The 20,798-nt window shown below is 38.7% G+C and overlaps 1 protein-coding gene across 1 annotated transcript in view; it reads right to left on the bottom strand.

Annotated features, from left to right (window-relative positions):
• Positions 1 to 13,371, bottom strand: part of LOC114654383 (uncharacterized protein KIAA1958) — a 36,754-nt gene extending 23,383 nt beyond the window's left edge. The window contains exon 1 of the mRNA XM_028804892.2: positions 12,927 to 13,371. The gene's annotated coding sequence lies outside the window, so the exon portion shown is untranslated. The remainder of the gene's footprint in view (positions 1 to 12,926) is intronic.
• Between the last annotated feature and the right edge of the window lie 7,427 nt (positions 13,372 to 20,798).

The following is a 20,798-nucleotide window of genomic DNA, read 5'->3' as shown; positions in this document are numbered from 1 at the left end:
CAGGGAGCATTGGTCCAAACGTGTTTTGTCCCCGGGTGGCTTAGGTACGTGCTGCTGCAAAGTTTTATTCACTTCTGTAATAAACAGAAGCAAATCCCATGGGGTGAGCCAGGCTATAATGCCATACATAAAGTTCATAAAGTTTCAGAAGATGAAAAGAGGTGACAATACGGTTTTCATGCAGGCAGAAAACTTGGTGGCAGTGGCATGGCACGATGGCAAATGGGTGACTTGTCTCTCTACAGTACACACTAACAATATATGTGAGAAAATGCAGCAACAGACAATTGAAAAATAGGCATCAAAACAACACATAGAGAATTCAGGCTCATACAACATGCAAGACAGTAACATTTGTCAAAAGTAAATATTCAGCCCTGGGAGAAAAGAAACAAAAAAAAAATTAGCCCTAAAAGAGTTAAAATCAAACAAAATAACTACAATACTGAGGAGGGAGCATCTAAGGTATTATAGCAATCACATGATAAAATTCAAAAATAAATAAGAAATAGCAAGTCAAAAACCACCAGTATACAGCAACAGTTCATTTAATGTCTACCAGTTTTAATCATGGAGCCAGCAAGACAGCACATTGTTTTAGGCGCTGGGCAGACCACCTGCACACAACACTCCTCCAATGAATTACGGCTACATGCTGTGTATACCTTTATTTAAAATCCAAACAAAATGATAAAATATATATACTGTATATATTTAAAACACAAAGAGCACCTTATTAGGTTCATTCATCTAGAACAGTGATTCCCAACCGGTGGTTCGCGTCGCGAAAAAAATATTGTAATGGCGGAATTTTAAATGTCACACGTAAAAAATATAACGAAATATTAAATGTAGGCAAATATATTTACCGTACTATTAATAATACAATAATAAAAATGGGTCAACAAATCAATTAAATGTCAAATTCATGAATATTACCTCAGTCACTTACGCATTGTGACGGAAGATTCCGTAAAATTGTCAAGTCGCAACAGGTAACAATCTGTAACTCGATGAGACACTACTCCGCTGGCGATCCGTGCACATTCTCGTATGATCCGGGAACTTCCAATTCAGCGAACCGAGAACCCCGAATGCATTTGAAAGAACAAGAATAATGTCTGCCGATATAAAAACGCCGCTATCATGCAAGGGAGAGTAGAGTCGAACTGAATCGTACGACGCGCTTAAGAACCACGAGTGATTTTAATAAGATAAATTGATAGTGCATAGTGTGTAAATAAATCACGATAAAGACTTTTTACTTAAACGTGCGCACATCGAACGTGAAAGTGAGTAAGTATTACTCCGTAATTTTATTATGGATCGATGGTTAAAAATGGTTAGTTTTATCAAGTCTGACAAAAAGCTGGAAGAGCAACCAATTGCTTCTTCTTCAACTTCAGTCCCTGATTTGGTACCAACACAGGGTGATGATACTGAAAGTTGTAGTAAGCTACCGTCTCTCCAGATTGAAAGCAAGGAAAAAACAGGCGAACATAGTAAGACAAAAGAGAAGAAACAAAAATATGACAGCAACTATTTACGAATGGGTTTTTATTTTACCGGGGATGAGTCAGAACCTAAACCGCTTTGTGCACTTTGTAATGAAGTCCTGGCCAACAGCAGTTTAAAACCATCACTTCTTTGTAGACACATAGAAAAAAAACATCCAACGTGTATCGTAATGACTACACAGGGGTTCGCCAATTTATTCCAATTTTTTGAAGGGGTTCACAAGGAGAAAAAGGTTGAGAATTGCTGATCTAGAACATGGTAGAACTTGTTTTGCCACTACACACTATGAGTTTTTCAAGGCATGGATTCAATGCATCACACTGACCCTTTTGAATTTCAGCAACATGCTCATGCTGCAAACCTTTCCTTTCATGCCATCCTGAAGGTGATCTACTGCTGTGATCTACAGACACTGCAGGCCTTTGGAATAAAATGAAATCACTCTCGTGTTCACAGAATAAGCTTAAGATGTGTTGTTTGTGATATGGTACATGGTTCAATGTACTCTGTACACATGACAATAATGTTCCTATAAAGCTATAAGCTCAGCACTTAATTTGTAATGAGTACTTCTTACTTTGAGCCTTTCATGTTCCGGGACCTCCAAGACCCCAAAATTCACAAAAAAATATTTGTTTTCAATTTTTTATAATGTTAAAATAAACAGTTTATTACACAGATTGTATTTAAACTTTATAAAAGTGGTCCAGTTAATGTTACACCTATGTGTTTTTTGATTGGCTGATGCAAAAACAAAAGAAGCCACACAGCTCAAAAAATATTAGGTCAGCGTAGTTTATAAAAAAATGAAAAAGCCAGTTCTGGTTGAGCAGGTGAGGATACAAACATGGAGGTTAAGAGTTAAAAGTAACGGGAGCAAAACATTGAAGGCAGCGCATCAGATGAGGTTGAAGAGAGCGAAAACTCTTAACACAAGTGTGCTGCATGGATAACAGAACAACTTAAGACTGAAAGATTTCTAAGAGAAATTATAATTTTTGCATGTGAGTATACAGTATATGTGAATTTCCCCTTGGGATTAATAAAGTATCTATCTATCTATCTATCTATCTATCTATCTATCTATCTATCTATCTATCTATCTATCTATCTATCTATCTATCTATCTATCTACAGGACTCAGGTCATGTAATTATTTGGCTAATAACATAATTCCAGTGCTCAAATTGCCATTGTCATTGCCATTGTTGTCACATCACCATTCCAACCCTGAGCGGTCACTATAAGCTCAGGCATCTCATCATTTACATTTAAGAAGTGTACAAGCCTATCCTACATTTGAAATTAAGGGTTGTTCTATTAACATATAAAAAACAAGGTGACTTTCGAGGGAATACATTTTAAATTTTTACTTTTTTTTTTTTAAAAAGTTTGCATGTTATGTGATTTCCTCATAGGCATGAGGCACGGGCAGGACTACTGCTTGTGGCATTCAAATGATGTTAAATTGGTATTAAGTGGCCGTGTGGTATAGGCTGAGGGATCAATGGATTCATGCAATTTGCACCAAATTCTTACCCCACCATCAGCACCTCACAGCAGACACTGAGATTCATTCTACCAAGTGACATTTTTCCAGTCCTCACTTTTATCTGCTGAACATACACCAAGTGTAACATCATCTGCTTGTTCTTAGCTGAGCAAAGTAGAACCAGTACCTTCAAGCTTTCTAAACACTGTAAGTTCGGAGATGGCCTTCTGCACACCACTTTGTGAACAGCTGTAATTTGAGCTTTTGTGGGTTTTCTGCTAGGCTGAATGAGTCCAGCCATTCTACTTTGACTAGTTTCATTACTATTTAAAGAGGTGAAGATGTATTTGTTCAGATTCTGCATTAGCTTAGAAGAGGCAAGAGAGCACACAGCACGTTGGAATTAACACACAAAGTTTTACAACTGCTGTGTTTTTGGATTAGAAATATACAGTATTGCCTTAGGCCATGCAACTCATACATAATGAAATGTGCAGTTAAAATTCAGCCTGATTGCAAATCTGACCCATTTTACAAATTTCAGCTTGGTAAAAAAAAAGAAAAAATACTGAAACACTGATATCTGAAATTACCTGTGCAACACAACACACAAAAAAATGACAGAATGGAAAAAACATACAACTCCACACGTTCTGTTCTCCCTGTGTCTGCATGGGATTCCTCCAGTTTACTCCCACCACCCAAAGACATGCTTGTTTAGTTAGTTAGTATCTTTAAACAATTTTCCTAAATAACTTAGTGTTGATGTGGGTGTATGTGTGTAGAGCATGTCCTGCATCTTATCCAGGGCTAGTGCCTAATACTACCAGTAAAGATTTGGTTCGCTACAAATGTTTATGCACTAAGTCATAGAACAGACAATAAAATACAAATCAAAGACATAAATCATTATGTCAGTAAAACAGGAAATTTCAGAATGTGAAGAGGCAATTAAAGTAATGTATTAATATGATACCCATACATAACTTTTCCAGTCCCACTTATTCTTGTATTAGGTTGTGGGGTACCAGGATCCATCAAACTCATGGCAGGAGCCAAGTCAAGGCAAGAATCCAGTCCATCAAAAGGCACTTTAATTTACATACCAAATCATACAAGTCAATTTTACAAATTAAGTCAATCTGTTTATCAATGGTTTGTGTGAGAAAATCATATTAACTCAAAAGAACATGCAAAAATAAAACTTAAAGCCAGGATTCTATAGGCATGAAGCAGCAATGTGTCACTCACTTTTAAAACTAGAGAATATAAATCACAGGACATAATGGGAAGGTGGTAAACAAATACACAAGAATAACTCACACAAACGCCTTTAACATAAGAAACTCACTAGACAATTATTTAGACCATCAAAGTAATGTCTCCTGCCATTACTTATATTCACCAAGTTGTCAATATTTAAATAAAATGGGATCAGCTTTAACATTTTAGCAACCCAACTAATTTTAAACAATTTGAAATATTCTAGTATTAAAATATAAAATTAAAGGACAGAATCAGAGCATTACAAATATGTCAGCTGGGGTGTTAAGGACATATCACTATTGCTTTCTCACCCACACAGAATAGATCACTTAACATTATTCCACAAGTAGATTAAGAAATTATTTTAAAAAGAAGCCCAGCAGTCAGGATTTGCAAGTGTCTTCTGCATGAGCTTCTACTTAACTTTATACACAAAGGATGCAATCAAGGTACACACAATAAAATGTATATTAGAAATTGTGCAAAATTTACATTTTAAGAATGAAAAATGTACCTTTATATTAGCAAAATCAATGCCACAGTCATCTCAGATATTTATTCCATTACAAAAATGCTCAAAAATATTGGTTTGATGAAAGAATGCTAACAATAAAGCTTATATTTGTCACTACGTACCATTTGTCAGGTTCAGGCATGTAAGACAATAAATTAAATTTCCATTTAAGTAATGTTAGCCTTTGATATGTGTTAATAAGGAAAATGTGCTAAAGACTCCAAAAATATCTTATTGCAGAAAAATAAAACAAGGTGCTAAAAGCAAATACACTTGTATAAAAATGAAGCAGGAGAGAAAGGAAAAGAAGTGAAAAATTTCAGTTCTGTAAATTACATTTTTAATACCTAGAGATGCTTTAATTTGTGGCAATACTTTGCATTTAGTAACAGATGTGAACTATTTAAAGAAAATATAATATACTTTTGTAATGAGGCAATACTTATTTTATGCCATCCTTATTCATGTCTTAATTTTTTGACTTGAAGCACTGATTAAAGTCAAAAGTTTGATCCATTGATTTTCCTTCTTAACATGCGACTATTTGGTTCATAATCTGACAATTATATTTTAAATTGTGTGACTCAAATACAATCATGGCACTGCACTTTAATACTAAACACAAAACAAGCTAAGAAAATATTAATTTTCTAGCAGTACTGAAAAGAAACTAAAAGATGCTGCCAAGCTGAGCAGGTTGTTAAAGCTTCTGAACAATAAAAAGTCCTCTGTTCCAGATGGCCAATATTTGGGCTCACCAGGCTCACCTCTAGAATACAAACAAAAAAATGTAACCTGTTTATACTGCAGTCCCATTTCTCATTTCTGTCCTCCTTCATTGATGCTTGCATCCTTTCCCAGGTCCTCCCCTTCCAATCATAGGTACATCTCTTCATTTCAATTGTAGAAATTCATAATATCCAAACTTTAGTTAGCCACATTAATGCCTGACATACCTTATTCTATCTAGAAAATATCTATTTATAAATGTAGCAATGCCCAGAATGTATAGTGCTGTGTCACTATTTAAAATGATAATTTTTACCTTCATGCATGAATGTTTGCATTAGTTTAAGAAAAAGCACAGGTGCCTGTTGCAGCCATTCGTACACCATGGTCAGAATGGTATGGATACAGAAGAGGCAAAATCTCAGTGAGAGGATCCACTCTTCCATATTTCAGAACTAGTTTTGTGCTAGTCCACACTAACATGGCTAAATATAAAAACACATCTCTTTTTATTTGTTTTGTCCTTGCTGCTACACGGAAACTGTATTTTCAACCACCAAAAAACATAATTTTGAAAATGCTCTCCAAAGTATATACAGTACTGTAAATTTGAAAAGATAGGGGTACACTATTTTTTTCTACACAAGGAAACTGTTTGTGTTGATCTAAATTTGGGTTGACTGAGTGCAAAATGTACTTTTTCCAAAGGTATTTTTGAAAATTATATCACTTTTATCTATCATTATTATTGCAATGGCAATCAAATATACTTTTTGTCTAAAAATGTAAAAACACAGACCTTACCTTGTGGTGTAGTTACTTTATCACACCACTCTTTACAGTATGTGAAGGGGTCTTAGCTTGTACTCAGTCAAGATCACTATACAAATAATAAAGTGGATTGAAATAAATATATAAGGTATGTCTCCTGTAAAATGTACTTTAAATAGTTTAACAACAAATACAGTCCTGGTACAGATCTTTTCAAATGCTTATCACATAAACAATTGCCTATTTTTGTTTTTGTATGTTCATGATCTTATATTATATAAATTACAAACCATTTGTGCATTAAAGTTTATTTTGTGCCCAGGCAACTAACTCAGATAAATCTCAGTGGATGTTTATAGTAGTTACAGACTTAACATATTTAGGGAACACAGGCCCTCCATTTCTCCCTTCACTAATTTTCATACAGGTTAAATCCAGTTCAGAGTCACATGGAACAAAAGCCTAAACCAAAAACACAAGATGCAAGGCAGAAACCTTGCCATTGGACATCAATTTATTTTCAGCTGTACACAAAGTCACACCAGAGCAATTTATTCAGATTAACTGACATAATTACATTACTATGGACTAAAGCAAAACATGAAATAAACACAAAGAAAACATGAAAAATTTCCATTGATTAAATTCAGTGTTTAGTTAAACTAGGTCTACATTCATGTAATTACTCATTTATAACATTTCACTATAAATGTTATGAAAGTTTTTTTTTTATAGTAGATGGGTTTCTTTCATTATAAAGGTCACAAAAATGTTTACATTTGGTCTACTATTTATTGAATATGTTTATCCATGTCTACTTACATAGAAAGCTGATACCTGCACTGGATATACAGTAGGAATATATACAGGAACCCTGGGTGGAACACTAGTCATTTACAGGGCACACTCACACACACGAATACCCACTGCCTCATACTAGGCAAACACAAAATCTCTGATTAACACAAAAGTCTTTTGAGATATGGGAGAAGAGTAACCAGAGTAACAAGAGAAAAAAATCACCTACAACAGAGAGGACAAGCAAACTCCCACCAAGAAAGGGACTGGGCTGGAACTGAGTGTTATCCTGCTCACGAAGATTGGTAATACCCTCCCCAGTTGGGAGGCCAGAATAATGGAAGGGCAGTGGTATACAGCCTCCCCCAAGATATGTACCCCATACTGCCGTGTACTGGCATGCACAGTCTGAACAGGCAGCCCCTTTGAAGTCCTTTGAATCCTCTGAAGGAAGCTAATGGGGGGTGGCTGCCCTTTTACATTGGAGCTCCCTCCGACCCAAAAGTGTTTTTGAGCTTGAAGAACTCCCATGTCTGACTTTAAAAGGAGCCTGTCCTCCTCAACTACAGAAGTCACAGACAGGAGCAGAGTAGGGGCCAAACTTGGCTAGAGTAGAGTAGTGGTGGAGTGAAAGGAAGAAGAACATTGTGCTGCGCAACTCTTATGTTTGAAAACCTGTTTAAGGTATTGGGTGAATATGCAATTGTCATTTGGAGTATCTGCTCTGGGTTTTTGGTCCACATTGTTTTATAACAATTAACTAAAACTATAACATGCATTTAAATAGAAACAGTTTAATGCATTATATATCAAACAAACCAATATTGAGGACTAAAATGCATTAATGAACTTGATAGAGTTTAGTTTTTACATCAGACATTATAATAGTAAACATACTATGTGAATATTTTTATTTTTTTGTAGTCATCCTGCTTAATTTTTATCTTAATAATATAAAATGAATGTACAGACCTAAGCATTATAATGACCTATTTGTAGTACTAGGGTGTTGTACCGTGTTAGCTATTATGAATGTAGAGAAAAGCCAAGCAAAATGACACCTTTTATTGGCTAACTAAAAAGATTACAATATGCAAGCTTTCGAGGCAACTCAGGCCCCTTCTTCAGGCAAGATGTAATACAGAAACTGAAGTTTCCCATGTTTATATACACACTCTAGGACAAGAAACAACATTGGTAAATATTTAAATGAGAAATTGTAAATGTAAAAAATTAATAATGACCTATTTGGAAATTGCTCTTGTGCTATAATAGCAGGTGATTGTTTACCTCTACATACAAGAGAAACTATCTTCAGTTAAACCTTCTGCTTACATGTCTTTTCAATATATTCTAATTCTCAAAAATACTATCAGTTCTTCATTTGTAAAATTAACTAATAGGAGAATGAAAGTCAGTTTGCTCTCTTAAAAGCCATTTGACTCCCAAAGACAGCATTTGAGACAGAGTCAGTTTGTTTGTTAGTTTTTTTTTAATTAGATATAGTCATATATAACAACATGCAAAACAATACATACAGAATTTTATACATATATTTATATGTAGTGAGGTGCTTATCTGGCAAGAAATTGTCTGGGAAAAAGGCAATGCAAATGTGTCTCAGGGCAGGGTGAAGTCCCATGAATGACCTGTTAGAGAGAAGGTAAGAGAGAAACCTATAGTGTTATGGACAAAGAAACTCAGCATGGTTCCCCAGAAGGGCAATAGTCAAGAACAATGGGTCATAATTCTTTCTGGCCAAACAAAGTAAGCACAAGTTCACTAACTGGAAAAGTTGTAGCCAGGTTGCTGATTTAATTGCATGTTCAAGGACAATAGGCAGGAAGCAATTACTTTCTGTCTATTTGACAAAAGGCAGAACAACATCTCAGAATTGAACAAGGCTTTGTTACCTTCCTTTATAGGAATAGAGGTAAATATACTACTAGAGAGACCAAGGTATGGGCTCCTGAAAGGTCAAGAATGTAAGGACACTGGGACTATCTACAGGTAATTCTAGCCTGGCATTTCTGTAACCAAAAAAGGGTTGCCCCAGACCTCTGGGATGTAATTTCTGACATTAACCAAGACAAACTCTGCCTCAAGACAGTGGTAGAATGAAGTCTAGAGGTGGAAGAAGAGAATTGGGAAGGATCAATGGTGCAAGAAAGAGACCAGAGTTATGAAAGTGTGAGAGAGAGAAATGTGAGGTGAGACAGGGCAATCTTTATGTTAACTTTGACAGTAGTAAGTAGAGGAGAAACTCCACACAAAACACAGGCTTTAAGACCATGTCCCAGAACTGCTACAGGGTATTCTTTACTTTGTACTTAAAGTTAATCCCTTATGTTTCATAAAGGGACACAAAGGGTGCTCTCTCCTGTTACAGTATATACTGTATTTTTGATCAGTGCACCTATTTCAATTGTTTAACTGATTTGTTTTAAATATGAACTCCATTTAAATTCAAAACAAGACATTAATTCAAGAAATTAATTCTATATACAACTATACATATATACATGTCATGTAATTTTCTAACCCGCTTTGTCTTGAACATGGTCACAGGGGAGTGCTGGAGCCTATCCCAGCTAGCATAGGCCACAAGGCAAGAACAAACCTTGGACAGGGCGCCAGCCCATCACAGGACAAACACACACTAGGGCCAATTTAGCCTCACCAATTCACCTAACTTGCCATTTCTTTGGACTGTGAGGGGAAACCTGAACACCTGGAAGAAACCCAAGAAGACATGGGAAGAACATGCAAACTTCACAAAGGAAGGACACGGAATGCAAACACTCGCCTCCTTAATGCAAGGCAACAGCACTACCACTGCACTATTGTGATATCTTGTAAATATATTCATTTATATGTGTGCCTGTGTTTGTGTGTATGTATATACAGTATAAGGCAAACAACACTCTCTTGACATCTTATTAATGCAGGCATAATAAGATGGACCCAGATCTCTCAAAAAGTATTCACTTATTCAAAATAATAAACTACAAACAAGATAGGGCTAATTTATGTGAAAATTTGAAGTAAGAAAAAACATGACAAAACAAGAAGCATGCTGTCCTCTTCTCCTTCCTACACAAACCTTAATCCTTGCCTGTCCCCCATCTCTCAAGTAATACTAAGCACTCTTCCTCCTTACCTCCATTCTTTCTCTCGACTCTGGATTGTTTCTTTCCTATTATTACTTTTTGACCCATCTTTCTCTATGACTCAAGGTTTGATTATTTCTAGTTTGATAAGGTTTTGAACTCCAGTCCCCACAACCATAACAAACCCAAGGACCACTTCCTTGAGCAACGGCAAATGTATGATTCCATGAACACCAGGCTAGAACTTTGCCTCATGTTCCCTGGTGTCTCTGCATTCCTAAGCCCTATAAAGACAGAATAGACAGTCGTCTCGGGAGCATCCAGGATGCCTGCTCTTTTATACAGGTGGCATGGTACCCTCAATCAACTCATGTCTTAAAGTGCTTGTAACCTCTTACCAAACCCCAAATTTCTGGAATATTATTAAGGCATCAGTCACTTGTACAATGTCTGTTAAATACCGTTTAAGTTTGTAACATGCATATTTAGTAAAAAGATCACGTGCCTTTTACCTTTCAAGACAATATTTGAAAGGTGCTTACAGAAGTGTGTAGGATGAGTAAAATAACTACATTTGATTTTGCATTCAATTTTGCAATCACAAGACTCAATAAAAATGTTTATTTTGTTGTGGGGACAAACAAGAATAGTGACAAAGGTATGTACTGTATTTTTGTTAATGCCTTTTTAGTGTGTTTTTTTTGTTTTAAAGCAAAACTTTTTAATTTTTTCAAAAATAATATACATACACTGTTCCAGTGGGGTGCTGAGGTGTCACCTGCTGCACTTGGGTCCCAATCCAGGTGGTTTGTTGTGTGGTGGGTGTGGCACATCCTCCAAACCTCAATCCAGCCATCAATGGCTTCAAGAGAGACATATGTTTGGATTAGCCTTCTCCCTGTCTGACCTCTTAAAGGGGAACCCTGTCCTTGCTCTTACAGCCTGGGAGCTACCTTGTATCAACCTGGATCTCTATGTCCTTCTACCAAAGCTTCCATGGAAAGACTCGTTCTTTATTTTGATTTTCAATCATCTCTGAGATCTGTAAGATTCCCTTCCCTCCATTGCCTTGGAGAAGCACTTCTAGTTTCTTCCAGGCACCATAAGGGAGGGATGGAAAATGGGGTGATTCCAAGGCCCACAGACTGACAAGGGCCCTTAAAATGACACATTTAAATATCAGTTGCCCAAGTGTTGCTATTATTTTATCCTGCTGGTGTTTTTTATTGATTTTGACACTGTTACCATAACATACAAAAAAGTGTATACAAAAATGTAATGCCTAGAATAGTTAACCTAAGACTGAATATATTTGAATTTTATTTTTAAACTGGATATTCAAATCTTATTTTTTTTGCTAATTTGACACCCCTAGTAAGTATAGGACTCAAGTAGAACTATACCAGCCTGCATATGGGGTGTAGCTCTAATTATATGTGGGGGGGGGGGGGGGGGGGGCGTTGATGGTGTAGTGTCAAAGACATTGTACAGAGTTGGTTTGGTCAGTGGGGGATCCCAATATGATATCCTTTCATGGGTCCCAAAATCTCAAAAGGCATCCCTGCCCTCAAGGTCAGTCTTCTTTTACTGCTCCCCCTCTCTCTCCTTTGTAGGCTTTTCAGTTTTGATTACCCCCGGGTAATTTAAAGCACAACATCCCTATTTTCTGTGCAAGCGTGATGAGATTTTTCTGTCCAACCAATGTTTATCCTGCTTTCTGTATTCTACTAAAGACCAAAGACCCACTGGGCTGGCATTAACTCTCTTGTCTGCCAAACCCCCATCATATATAGTGAGAAGTGGAAAAATAGATTTATATGGAAAAATAGATTTATATCTCAAAACTTCATATTTGGACGCCACACCAAAAATAACCAGTTACAAAGACACCCCTAAAGAAGCCTCTGCTCTTTAGTCATAGCAAGTTTGGTGGGCCATATGGGAGCATTTCAGGGCAACTTTAGAGATCTGCAGCCAATGTGGGAACTACATATACAAGCACATTTGAGATAAAGTTAAAGTGTGGCACAGAATTAAATGTCCCCAGCTCTTCTAAGACCAAACTAAATTTAATGACTACCGAAAACGTGAAAGTGACAGCAATAAACATGCCCTTTCTGGGGTGACTTACCTCCCTTTTAGTTTTTCCCACCGACTGCTTTATGAAAACTGAATCGCTGACACACGGCACACATGATGTTTATCTGCACTCTCAAGTCCGCCAGACGCCCGACAGTCGGCGTCGCGTCGGCTCCGCGCTTTCTACATCGCGGTATATTAGCGCGCGCGCGCTTGCGCGCTTCCGCGCAATTCAGCTACTCCGATTGTTATCAGCCACTGAACAGCGCATCTGCGCATGCTCAAAAAGGCACCGCCGCTCGCTCGCTCCCTCCCTCCATCCTTCCCTCCCTCCTCATCTTCTCTGTTGCAAGCCGAGGTCCCTCAAAAAATAATTTAGAAAAAAAATTGTTGTTGCCACCATCGTGAAAGGTATAAATAAGACACCGACGAACCGATGCCTGCGTTGCGCTTGTCCCATCGGTGCCCGTGCAACACAGCGGCGAAGAGCCGCGTCAGGTTTCGCAAGCCCAAGTAATAAACGAGTTAGCTCACCGCACGTATCCGCCTCAGTGAGTCTCTGGGAACAAAAGGCACAAAGGACCCTTTTATCAAAGCTCAGTTTCAATTAATATGCCCAGAAAGCTCCCAGTAGCACGGGTTACCTTACCTCCCGGCCAGTGAAACTCCATTGGAGCCGAAAGCGGCGAGTGATATCGTATGCGCGCGACACTTATTTCCCCGCGTCTCCCGCTTCGTGCCCTTGCGTCTGTGATATAAAAAGAGCTCCTGCATTTAGACTGGAGGGAGACGGTGCATTCGTATCCGCACACACCGGAACTAGGCTCACGGAGTCATAAATATACCACAGGAAGTGTGCAATAACTCATCTAGTGTTACACTGGGCCAGCGCGCCGCTTATTACACGGCGCGATCAAAAGGCGCGTCTGCCAATGCGCGGAAAGGGCGACAGTTCGTCCAGACCGACCATGCGCTTAGACAAATTAACAAATAGACTGGCAGCGCGGCTTATATTGTTTGTGTCGGATAGATAGATGGCTTGTGTCCCACCCAGTGATTGTGTCGCTCCGTCTTCTACCCAGGATAGGCACAGGATCCCCATCCCAAAATTGGACATGATAGGCTTTTCAAATAGGAGGTAATGAGTAGATGTGTATACGTGAAGATAACCATTAAAAGACATTAAAAGATTTATCACTTCAATGATGCTACGTGTGTTTTACCGTACTTGGAAAGAAATGAGAGATCAAGGCCAGGGATGCAAGAAAATAAAATACAGAGAGCTGATAAACTGGGAATTTTAGGTGCAGTGAGTACCCACATGCATTTTCTTTGCCAGCATTGTTACAACATTCAGTGGGTTTCAGAAAGTATTCAGAACTCTTCGCTTTCTGCACACTGTGTTGTACAAGTAATTTTAAATGGATAAATCTGCAATTTTTCTGCATGAATCTGCACCACATAACCCATGATGACAAACTGAAAACATGTTTTCAGAAAGACTTGCATAGTTATTAAAAATTAAAAACAGAAATCTCTCAATTATCTATTTATGTAAGTATTTAAACCCTTTGCTGTGGCACTCCAAATTTTCTTTAATTCTCCTTGAGATGTGTCTAGAATTTGATTGGAGTCTACCTGTTGCAAACTGAAATGATTGGACATTGTTTAGAAAGGCACACACCTGTGTACATGAGGTCCCACAATTCACAATGCATGTGAGGACAAAAACCAAGCCGTGAAATCCAAGGAACTCTAGGTGGACCTCTGCAATCCAATTGTGGTGAGGAATAAATCAAGGCAAGGATAAAAAAAAAATTCTAAAACTTGGAGTGTTCCCAGAAGCACAGTGACCACAATAATTGTGAAATGGAAAAAGCTGGGAACCAACAGGACCCTTCCTAGAGTTTGCTGTCCAGCCAAACTGAGTAACTGGGCAAGAAGATCCTTGGTCAGACAGGTGACCAAGAGCCTAATAGTCACAATAAAAGAGCTTCAGACGTCCCCTGCTGAGATGGGAGAACCTGTTGGTAGGAAGACCATCTCAGCAGTACTCCATCAGTCAGGTATTAATGGTATGGGGGCTAGACAGAAGCCACTCTTGAGTAATTAGGTATATGACAGTTTAAAGGACTCCAAGACAAAAATTGAACTCTTTGGACAGAACTCCAACCTTCCTGGAGAACCTTCCAGAAGGACAACCATCTCTGCAGCAATCCACCAATCAGGCCTGTATGGTAGAGTGGCCAGATGGAAGCCACTCCTTAGTAAAAGGCACATAGCAGCCTGCCTTGAGTTTGCCAAAAGGCACCTGAAGAACTCTCAGACCATGAGAAAGAAAATTCTCTGGTCTGATGAGACAAAGATTGAACTCTTTGGTGTGAATGCCAGGCATCACGTTTGGAGGAAACCAGGCACTGCTCATCACCAGGCCAATACCATCTCCACAGTGAAGCATGGTGGTGGCAGCATCATGCTGTTGAGATGCTTCTCACCAGCAGGGTCAGGTAGACTGATCAGAATTAGGGGAAAAATGAATGTGACCTCAGACTGGAGTGATTGTTCGTTTTTAAGCATGACGATGACCCAAAGGATACTGCCAAGACAACACTGGAATGGCCTCAGGATAAGCCTGTGACTGTCTCCAAGTAGCCCAGACTTAAACACCACAGAGAACTTAAGATGGCAGTTAACAGACACTTTCCCACTAGAGTAATGGAGATTTAGAGGATATGCCAGAAAGAATGGGATAAACTGCCCAAATCCAGGTGTGTAAAGCTTGTGAGGACATACTCAAGAAGACTCGAAGATGTAATTGCTGCCAATGGGGCTTCTACAAAGTACTGAATTAAGGATCTGAATATTTCTATTAATGAGAGATTTCAGTATTTGATTTGTAATATAGTTGTATAATTTTCTGAAAACATGTTTTTACTTTGTCATTGTGGTTTATTGAATGTAGATCACTGAGCAAAATTTTCAAATGTATCAATTTAAAATTAAATCTACAACAAAGTAAAGTGTGCAGAAAGTGAAAGAGTTTGAATACATGGAAACAAACCATATGACTTCATCTCTCAGCACAATGTTTATTCATAGGACAATGGCAGCTGACACATCCTCTGTATTGTAAAGTGGTCTCACCTCCCAGACACTCGGAGGTGGACTGAGTCTCAGATTGAAGAGGGTAATAGGCATTACATCTATGCATTGAAAAGTGTGTGCTTCCCATATGAGTGTGTACTGTGTCTCTTCGGAGAACCCTTGGGTAGCACTGGTTTGACTTTGTGTCGAATGAACGATTGCTCATGGAGTCCGGAATGAGGCACATTACCTGCATTCTGAGGGAGCGTCAGTTACGGCACTATGGCCATGTGCCGTGATTCCCTGAGGGTGATCCAGCTTACAGAATCTTCATTTTTGAGGACCCGAGTGGCTGGACCAGGCCAAAGGACACCTACATTACACCTAGCTATGACAGATTGAGGGTCATTTCCGGAGGGTGGGACTGGACCACGTGTCTGCCTGGGGGTTTGCCACCCCCACTTGGGACCCAGGATCCCGAGTTGTTTCGTCATGTGGTGGGTGTGGCAACGCGCTGTACCAGTGCACGCTCCCCAACCTGACCTGATGCACCCCCACACAATGTACAACATAAGAAACAAGACTAAAGTAGCTACTTATTCACATAGATAAAGTATGTGTCTGATGCCTAGCTAATTATTCAGACAGCTCTATAGCAACTCCAGGAAGGTACAATGTAGCAAAAGCAACATATGGTTTTGTGTCATTAAACCTATCAAATACTCTGAAAGACAAATACTTATTCCACATTTCCATTCCAGGTGATATTTGCTCAACTGAACACTGTTATACTTGGAGCAGAACTGAAAAATGAAAACAAGGTTAGAAAGGGCATACAAGGATAGTAATATCTAGAAATTATGCTTGCTTCACAAAACTACAATTGCTAAGATCAAATATTCAAAACAATTCAATTCACTCATAAGTACTTGTAATTGAGAATAAAATTATGCCCAGAAATGGATAGAAATTAACTAAGTTGTCAACTAAACCAGACGTAATATTAGGCTTTACAGAGGTTGGTGTCTTTGGGCCCTCTGTGGCTTTTGTGTGCAGTGTTACTGAAATTACTCAAATAAAATACCTGTCCAATATTAACATTAAATATATAAGATCAGTTGCAAGGATGGTGCATCAAAGTGATTTGCAGAGTTTTATTCAAGTGTCCAAACACATAAGTGAATAAAGTGCACTGCAAGTCTTTCATAAATGTCTTAAATAAATAATCCAATAAAAGTCAATGCATTCATGAAGATGAATAAATAAGTTTCTTACATAAGTTAAATCTAATAATTCCATTCTCTTCCGTAAACCCAGTGCATCTTTCTCCCTTATCTACACCACTTACGCCCTCGAGTCTCTTCAGCTGGGCTAAGATGCCGTCAACTGTGGTCTCTTCCCAGGCTCCTATCCCAGCCATCTCACTCAGTCACGGCTGGGATAGTCAGAGGTGGACCTCCATCATGCTGCCGCATGTTTTTGGTTCAGCAGGAACCCTGAAGCACCTGATCACTCTTACTCCTCTCAATTGTTCAATGGGAGTGAACCACCTCTGGAGCACCATTAATCTCACTCCTTTTCACGGCCACTGACTGCTCTGCCTCCTCTCCACCGCATGTTTGATCCCCCAGTTCTTTCCTTGTTGTTGTTTTTTCTTTATGACCTCTCTTTCCTATTCAGACTCATTTAAGCATATTTTACCTGCACACTAACAAGCTATTAGCTCATTTCCCCATTGAACACCTCGTGGCCACACTGCTTTGCAGCAGCACACACCCCACACCCACAAGCCTGAGCTGCAATGTTTTTACTTCTATAATGCTGCATTGCTGCAGACCCCTAATGTGCTACACAACACGTCTTTGTTATAGGAATTCTCCCTCCTAAAAATGATATTTTTTGAAATGTTACCCCATATTACTTGTAGTGTATAACAGAACTCTGTGATGACCAGCACTGTACAATGGCAAATAGCCTGTTAGCCTTCTAAATGGCTTCTTTAGCCTTTTTAATCTTAGATGTCACATCAAAGAAAAGACTACAAGATATAACTTTCAGGTTTTGGAATGACTTAATCCAAGTCCATTTCTGAACCCCATAGATATGTTGTCCCAAGAAGTGATGTAGACTGCTTATAGATAGATAGATAGATAGATAGATAGATAGATAGATAGATAGATAGATAGATAGATAGATAGATAGATAGATAGATAGGTGTTAGGGGAAAAAATCTTAATCCCTGATTCTTCTTCTTGATCCTCAGTTCCCAAACATTTTTGATATTTTATCAAACTTGAGGTGAAAGAAATTCAGCAGAATTCACTCATCACTAGATATGAATAGCATCTTTAGCATATAGCTGATAGCATACAAATTGTACACAAACTCATGTTCTTAAAAGGTAAAGTAGGGGGGTCTAAACCTTAATAACAGGATATATATTCATGGTTCTTGGACTCAAGGTCAGAGGCTGCATTCTAGAGAAGTGGTTACATTTCTTTTGCTTTTTCCAATTGGTGTACAGGCAGATGAAGTGACTTGCTTATGTTACACAGTGTCACTAGTGGGGATTTAAACCCACAACCTCAGAGTATGAAGTACAAAGCCTCACACCATACTACATCTACCACTCACCCATCTCCCACCCAGTACTGTATAGGATAAGTGAGCTCTTTTCGTCTGAATGGCCTGTTCTTGTCAAAATTTTTCTAATGGTCTAGTAATGTAAAGATTGGAAAAAAGGCTTTCCAGCATGAGAAAGGAAAACGGTCTTGAAATTTCCGGTTAGAGAGAAGGGAGCTAGGAGACAAATTAAGCGTGTTCATGCTTGTAGTTATATTACTGGGGGGACATTCCATGAAGCGTGTTTAGCGAGTAAGCCTGTTTCAGTTCTACCAAAGAGTATTTGGGCAAGTTGTGCTTGATAACCGATAACTATGCGTCATCTCATGGCCTTCTCCGTGCCAGGCTAAAGATGAAGCTTAGCAGTGTTGTGGTTTGAGAGCACATCGAAACAAAATCTCAGAGAAAGATTCAGAGGATTTTTTTTTTAAGCATATCTACTGTTACTGATTCTCATTTAAAATAATCTCACATGTTCATTATAAAATGGTAAAAGCATTATAACCTAAAGTTTACATTAAAAATAAAAGACATTTAATTTATGTCATTATTTACTGCTTTTTCGTTGCTATCTTTTAAATTAATCTGGTAAATTTGATTCAAAACAATAAAACCTTAAAAGCTACACTCACCTGCCACTTAGGAACACCTTACTAGTACAGGGATGGACGTCCTCCACCCCTTTGCCTTCAGAACTGCTGTAATTATTCATGGCATAGATCCAACAAGATGCTGGAAACATTCCTCAGGGATTTTGGATAATATTGACATGAGAGCATCATGTAGTTGCTGCAGGTTTGTCGGCTGCATATCCATAATGCAAATTTCCCATTCCACCACATCCCAAAGGTGCTGTGTTGGATTGAGATCTGGTGGCTGTGGACACCATCTGAGTACAGTGAACTCATTGTCATGTTCAAGAAACCAGTTTGAGATGATTTGAGCATTGTGACCTGGCATGTTATCCTGCTGGAATTAGCCATCAGAAGATGGGTACACCACATCTGTGGCTCTGAGGCTAGGGATCTGCACTGGCAATCGGAAGGTTGCCGGTTCAAATCCTGCAAATGCTAAAAGAGACTCTGCTCTGTTGGGCTCTTGAGCAAGGCCCTTAACCTGCAATTGCTGAGCGCTTTGAGTAGTGAGAAAAGCGCTATATAAATGCAAAGAATTATTATAAAGGGATGGACACAGTCAGCAACAATACTCAGGTAGGCTGTGGCATTTAAATGAAGCTCATTTGGTACTATGGGGCCACAAGTGTACCAAGAAAATATCCCCCACATCATTACACCACCACCACCATCCTGAACTGTTGATACAAAGCAGGATGGATCCATGCTTTCATGTTGTTGACGCCAAATTCTGACCCCACCATCTGAATGTCACAGCAGAAATTGAGACTCATCAGACCAGGCAACGTTCTTCCAATCCTCTATTGTCTAATTTTGGTGGGGCCGTGTGAATTGTAGCCTCAGTTGTCTGTTCTTAGCTGACAGGAGTGGCACCTGGTGTGGTCTCCTGCTGCTGTAGCCCAGCTGCTGCAAGGTTTGACGTGTTGTGTGCTCAGAGATGCTCTTCTGCACATCTCAGTCGTAATGAGTGGTTATTTGAGATTCTGTCGCCTTTCTATCAGCTCAAACCAGTCTGGCCATTCTCCACTGACCTCTGACATCAACAAGGCATTTTTGCTCAGAGACCAGCTGCTCACTGGATATTTTCCTTTTTTCAGACCACTCTCTGTAAACCCTAGAGATGGTTGTGTGTGAAAATCCCAGTAGATCAGCAGTTTGTGAAATACTCAGACCAGCCCGTCTAGCACCAACAAACATGCCACATTCAAAGTCACTTAAATCACCTTTCTTGCCCATTCTGATGCTCAGTTTAAACTTCAGCAGGTTGTCTTGACAAAGTCTACAGACTTAAATGCATTGAGTGGCTGCCATGTGATTGGCTGATTAGATATTTGCATTAAAAGGCAGTTGAACAGGTGTACCTAATAAAGTGCCTGGTGAGTATGTCTATTGAAAATAACAAGAATTAATACTATATCACATTTAAATTCTTACCCCATTAGATTTTTTGTCAGCGAGATACAAAAGGAAAAGATAAAGCACTAAAAATAAGTTTAAAAAGTGTGTCCTGAAAGGTTAAAATCAGTCAATTATTAAAAGTTACCAATTCTAAATCATTAAACCTCTAACCAGATGTGGGGGACTTGAGTTGAATCAAGGGATGTTTTGTTACTTTGTTTCAATTTCCACTTAGTTCTGTTGCGTTTCATACTCAAAATGTTTAACTGAACCAGAAGTAATAATAAACGCCTCAGGGGTGTATTGTGAACTTTTTTCATTGGGAAGAAACATGTACAGAAATGAATAAGAGGGTGAGCAGGAAGAGAAGATAGCAGGACACCAGCAGCCTTAAGATAAGATTGAAGTGGCAACTTGGACAAAAGGAGAAAGAAGGAATTGTCAATTTGGACCTCAGAGTTATTAAAAACATTGTCAAGAGTCATAATACCCTGGCTTAACAAAGAAAAGGTGGATTGGTAAAGGTTGGGGTATATGAGGGCCTGTTCTTCTCAAATGTATGCCATGTTCCCAATGCATTTGAATCGAAGGGACCCAGCATGGCCATGAAAGGAAGAACTGGGGATGACTGGCCTTCAGTTCTTTGTTTTAAATCTGCAGCACTTTTGTAGTATTGAGTCGGGATACTGTCTCATGGAGCCTCTCATACAGCAGTGAGCTGAAAGACATGAGGACATCAATTACAAACCTTTATCAGACATATTTGAGCAGTCACCTCAGAG

This window comes from Erpetoichthys calabaricus, chromosome 7, assembly GCF_900747795.2.
Source record: "Erpetoichthys calabaricus chromosome 7, fErpCal1.3, whole genome shotgun sequence".
Classification (NCBI taxonomy): Eukaryota; Metazoa; Chordata; class Cladistia; order Polypteriformes; family Polypteridae; genus Erpetoichthys; species Erpetoichthys calabaricus.
Note: the sequence above shows the minus strand (reverse complement) of the source record. Positions and strands in the feature narration are given on the sequence as shown.